Here is a 6407-nt window from a genome sequence, read left to right on the forward strand (position 1 = left end):
GAGAAATTGATTTTTATGTTTATGCTTAATTAATAAATTAGAAAAAAGAGAAATTCTAGTAATTTATTTTTATGTTCAAAGAGTAATCCCCATGATAATGGAAATCCATGTATTCCAAAGAGTTAAGAAAAAAAATTGGAATACTAATATAATGTATATTTTATGTAATAATTAAAGAAAGATTTTAGTTAAATTTATCTATTTGCATAGATAAATTTATATGATTAAAGAGAAATTTCCACCATATTGGAATTCAAATAATTAAATAAGGAAAGTGTAATTCCTAGTTTAAAGAAATTAATGAAGATTTTTATTTAATTTTCAAGAGAAAATTTAGTTAAATTTATCTTTTTGCATAGATAAGTTTAAATGATAAAAGAGGAATTCCCACTACATTTGGAATTCCATCAATTGGATGGGAAAGAGAAATTCCTATCACATTAGAATTATTGGATAATTCATTTAAATTTAAAGATTAATTTTTAGATAAATTTATTTATCTACGAGAAATAATTAAATATTAAAAAAGAAATTCCTATTACATTTGGAATTCCATCATTTGGATGGGAAAAGAGAAATTCCTAGTATATTAGAATTATAGTATAATTTATTTAAATTCAAAGATGAATTTTTAGAAAAATTTATTCATCTATGAGAAATATTTAAATTTCATAAGAGGAATTCTTATGACATTTGGAATTCCATCATTTAGATGGGCAAAGAGAATATTTTAGCATATCGAAATAATGGATATTTTAATTTAGATAAATTTATTACATGAGAAATAATTGATGGAAAAAGAGGAATTCCCATGACATTGGAATGTAAATAATAAATGCAAAAAGAGGAATTCCCATGGTAATTGGGATCCAAGAAATTAAATGGGAAGAAGAGGAATTTTTAGTATAATCGATTTATGATTATTTATCAAAAGTGAAAATATGGGTAGAATTGATTTCTACAAATCCCATGAATTCTTTTATTCAAAAGAAGAATATTGAATATAGTTCAATTGAGGAATTGAGAAGGAATATGGAAATAGTTGTCAGAAAAAAAATCTTTAATTAGACCAAGCAATTGGCAGAAATTTAGAAAAAGTCATATTATCGGTATCAATCTAGAAAAAGCTATTAAATGGGAATAGCATGTGATTGGATGTGGATGTGTATGTGGATATGGATGTAGATGTATGGATGTGGATGTGGATGTGGATGTGGATGTATGGATGTGGATATGGATGTGTATGGATATGGATGTGGATGTGTATGTGTATGGATGTGGATGTGGATGTGTATGTGGATATGGATGTAGATGTAGATGTATGGATGTGGATGTGGATGTGGATGTGGATGTGGATATATGGATGTGTATGTGTATATGGATATGGATGTAGATGTATGGATGTGGATGTGGATGTGGATGTGGATGTATGGATGTGGATATGGATGTGGATGTATGGATGTGGATGTGTATGTGGATATGCATGTAGATGTATGGATGTGGATATGGATGTGGATGTATGGATGTGGATGTGTATGTGGATATGGATGTAGAATTATGGATGTGGATGTATGGATGTGGATGAGTATGTGGAAGAATGAATGTGGATGTGTATGTGGAAGAATGGATGTGGATGTATGTGTATGTGGAAGAATGGATGTATAGATGTGGATGTATGAATGCGGATGTGTATGTGAAGAATGGATGTGGATGTGAATGTGTACGTGGAAGAGTGGATATGGATGTGTATGTGGAAGTACGCATGTGGATGTGAATGTGGAAGAATGAAAGAGGATGTGGAAGTGAATGTGGAAGAATGAAAGAGGATGTGTATGTGAAAGGATGTGATGTCGATGTGAGTGAATGGATGAGATGTGAATCGGGATGAGAATGAATGAGATGTGATGTCATGTGAATCAGAATGTGAATGAATGATATGGGATATGAATGAATGATATGGGATGTGAATGGATGATATGTGATGTGACTGAATCTGATGTGATGAGATGGAAAATGATGTGATGAGAATGGGTACACATATGAATTGGATGAGGGACCAAGAAAGCGGCCTATGAGTGAAATGCTAGGTGACCTGCGAAGGATCCTAGAGGGTGCTGACCATACGGTGCTCGCTGAAGATACCCACACGTGTGTCGTTGTTACATTACCGTAACGCCGCTACGGGCGTTACGACAAGAGGGGACGGCCTCTGGCTCACCACCCAGCCATAGAGGAAGAATGAGGATTGCCCCTCATCCCCCAGGTTATATAGTGTGTGGCCTGCCGTCCACACTAGCCTGGCCGCCCATGACTCCGCATGGGCGTCCTCTCCCACTGAACCCCGGATATGGCCATCCGGTCTGCCGTCGGTCATCACAGGCATTATAGCCTACGTGACAGTCGTGGAAGATATTGGAACAAGAAGTAAGAGTTGTTTTCTGAAACCGGGCATGGATCTGGTTGATTGACCTTACTAGTCCTCAACGGATGAGTCCATGGCTCTTTTATATGGATCTGTTGGTTGATCTTGCTGATCTTCAATGGAGATTCCATCTTGAATTTTTTATAAGTGAATATATTGCCAGGTACTATGAGCTAGGAACTATCGAAAAGGCGGCTGAGTGGACAGGTGGTGAGCGTTCTGGTTGCCAATGGTTGCCAATGATGCCATAGATACTCTGATAAAGGAATGATTGGAAATTAAGATTCAATCGGATATTTTGGAGGATTGTGATCAGTGATACTATGGCTTCATTAAATGATTGTTTTAAAGATAGCTGAATCTGTGAAGAAAGCAATTTCATATTGGGTGTGTAAGTGGTGTGACATGACCTTGACTACGTTAGAGTAAAAATATCATGGAGGAATCGCCCATGCTTTCCGGGCAAGGAAAGTTTTTTCGGGTTCGATTTTGGAAGAACCGAGGGATTAGTCTCCTGTTCGGATATCCGTGGGCGAGGCCCCGAGTGAGAGGACCCTGCACCATGCAAGGAGTGCTACTTTTGCTGCTAGCAACCCAAATCCGTTGCGCGGAGGGGGTAGGGATCTTTCAAAAAGAAACCTACACTGCAGTAGTGGATGTGTGGCTAGAGTGTTCCTCAAGGAAATCTTCAGATTGCATGGCCTACCCAAGAGAATAGTAAGTGATCGAGAATAGTAAGTGATCGAGATCCCAAATTCATGTCAAGATTCTGGACTGCATTCTTCGAAGTAGTAGGAACTTTCTTGGATCTCAACACAGCTTACCACCCCGAGACTGATGGTCAAACAGGAAGGGTGAACCAAGTAATCAAAGATATACTTCGGTCATGTTGTGGCAAGGAACCTGGCAAGGAACCCAAGAGTGGCTAAGCTATCTGCACCTAGTCGATTTCGCCTACACCGAAGTATCAAGATGAGCCCTTTCAAAGCTCTGTATAGACAAGACTGCTTAACACCATTAACTTGGTCTGACCCATTGATTAGGGTCGAGATGTCCAGACAGATGCTTGACGACATGGAGCAGCAGATGCAGTCAATCCGCAGCAGCAAGGATATAAAAGCTGCCCAGGATAGACAAAAGCAGTATGTAGATAAGAAGAGATCAGAGAGAAAATTCAAAGAAGCAGATATGGTCTTCATTTGAGTATGCCCCAAAAGAAGTTGTACAAGAAGTTATCCCCCAGATACTGTGGGCCATATCTGATTACAAAGAAAGTAGGTGACTTAGCCTATGAACTTCTTCTGCCTCCTCATCTCAAAGTACATAATGTATTTCATGTCAGCCTACTTAAGAAGTATGTACCGAGCCTGAATCATGTGCTTATGATGAACTCTTAACTTCTTCAACCCAAGGGGAACTCCAACCTGAAGAAATCCTTGATGTTCGAGAGAAGGTTCTTAGGAACAGAATTATGAGAGAATTATTAGTCAAATGGAAGTTCTAGCTCTGTATATAACTAATCAAAAACTACTAAGAACAAAGCAAAGAGCTCAAACCACACGTTTGTTTTCTTCTTCTTTTTTAATCTTTAGATTAAATCACACATGAAAACACAAAAATACACACAAACTTGATAAAAAAGCAATATTAACCACAAAAAACACAAAAATCCACTCCTTTCTCCCTTTCGTCCCTCAACCTTATCTCCACTTTTTGCACCTAAAAAGCACATAAAGAAAAACTTAGGATAGAAGAAAAAAGAAGGAGATCCACAAAGACTGCCACACATAATAAGGAGGTCACACTATCCCCAACAATGGCGGCACCAATGCTAAGCAAAACACATAAGACTAAGGGCTAATCTAAACCATTGTACACGTAGAGAAACTTGTCAACCAAAACTAGTGAGAATACTTACCTTCATAGTGGCGAGATGCAGATATGCTACCCGTTCAGAGCTTCCCCCACAAGGAAGGCTCTCCAATTGCTTGTGTTGAAACTAACCTTTGACATAGCTTCCATCATTGTCACCCGCTATTGTAGTGTTGGATGTGGAACTCCTTGGACAAACCCCTCATAGTAAGAAGATATGGTGGCATGAGACAATAACCTACAAGCTCTCACGCTCACTCTCACCACACACACACTCACATTCACTCTTACCACACACACTCACACTCACACACTCTCACCATACACACACATTCACTCTCACACTCACTCTCACCACACATACACACACTCAAGATATAAGGTAGAGTAGAGAAGCTGTTGCTCTTAATCTCATACAAGGGAAGTGTCCATTCTCATTAGATGAGTGAGTCTTTTATACAACTTACTAAGTGCCCCGACATCCAGACTTTGGTAGTTGTCCTTGCATATGTATATCCTCTAGGCTAACTAATGTATATCCCTTTAATGGAAGCATTACACTTAGCTTGTTCATCTATTGTTTACATCATTATGAGCACATTAGAATGGAAAAATTATTAGATTTACATGAAGTGCTAAAAAACCACTCGTGCAGACTAATTTACAAAGGGATAAAAAATAAGAGATTTTATGGTGTCGATGTCTTATAATAGCTTTGACTTTGTACAAGTTGTGTTGATGGAACCCATCAAAGAAGCTTCCCGCCTTGTTAACCACCATTAAGTGGCTAGCGGCTGCTTTGGTTGGACATTATTATAAAGTACCAAAAATTGGTATCACTTGAAGCTCCAATGTTTTTTCCACAACTCTGGCAATGAAAATAATTATCGATGGGACTTGCCAAAGTCATCCACCTTGTTAACAAAGGAATAAGTTGCACTAACACTACAAACTAGGCTATATATAGTACCCATGGTCGGCATGGATGTAGGTCAACCATGTCAGTCAACCCATGACTTGGTCCAAAATGACCAATTATTCGACCAGGACCATATTAGATTACATCCAAGTTCCATAGCTTAGCTTAGCTCGTCCATTTGAGACCATCTGGACCCTTAAATGTGGCCCACAACCTTGCAATGTGTCCTAGGTTTGATGTCCAACACACACTATTGCTCTCGCACAAGCATGCATCCTACTTGGTAGAGTGCCAAGTCTACATAAGCAGTCTCCTAGGTTTGATGTCCAACACACACTATTGCTCTCGCACAAGCATGCATCCTACTTGGTAGAGTGCCAAGTCTACATAAGCAGTCTCCTAACCATTTTGCCACACTTGACCACAATCAAGTGTTTAAGCTAGAAACTAACGGATTCTCAGGTGCTCACCCACAATGTCTATTACTCATAAGGGGGCTTGAACAATACAGCACATCTGTCCATAGTAACAAGGCGAGGGTGGAGCATTGAGTAAATGCTTTTCCAACACTTGTCGTAAGAAGGATAACTAGGACAAATCTCCTTAGAGATCCAAAAATTTCTCACTTTATTTTACAAACAAACAAGTCCTATTGAGCGTGTAATTTTAATTATATACAAGCTCCAAGCCTCATTGAAATAATCATTCAAAAGTCAAAGCCAACAAGCCAAGGAGAACTAGGACAAATCTCCTTGGAGATTTCCTCAGAGATCCAAAAATTGCTCACTTTATTACAAACAAGTCCTATTGAGCCAATAATTTTCATTATCTACAAGCTCCAAGCCTCATTGAATTAATCCTTCCCAAGCTTATCAGGAGCCAAGGCCAACAAGCCAAGGAGAAGTAGGACAAATCTCCTTGGATATTTTCTCATAGATAAAAAATTATTCACTTTATTTTATAAATAGGTCCTATTGAGCTAGTAATTTTAATTATCTTCAAGCCCTAAGCCGCCTCATCGAAATAATCCTTCACAATCTTATCATGCGCCAAGGCCAATAAGCCAGAAAGCCTAACCTAAGGAGGTAAGTAGCCCATGCCAAAACTAAGGAGAAACCACAAGATAAATTGGAGAACTACCAAGGAGAGTATAATCCTTGCTACTTCCACTTCCCAAAAGATCCCCAAGGGTAA

This window comes from Cibotium barometz, chromosome 13 (assembly GCF_041138505.1).
Source record: "Cibotium barometz isolate CiBa-2024 chromosome 13, ASM4113850v1, whole genome shotgun sequence".
Classification (NCBI taxonomy): domain Eukaryota; kingdom Viridiplantae; phylum Streptophyta; class Polypodiopsida; order Cyatheales; family Cibotiaceae; genus Cibotium; species Cibotium barometz.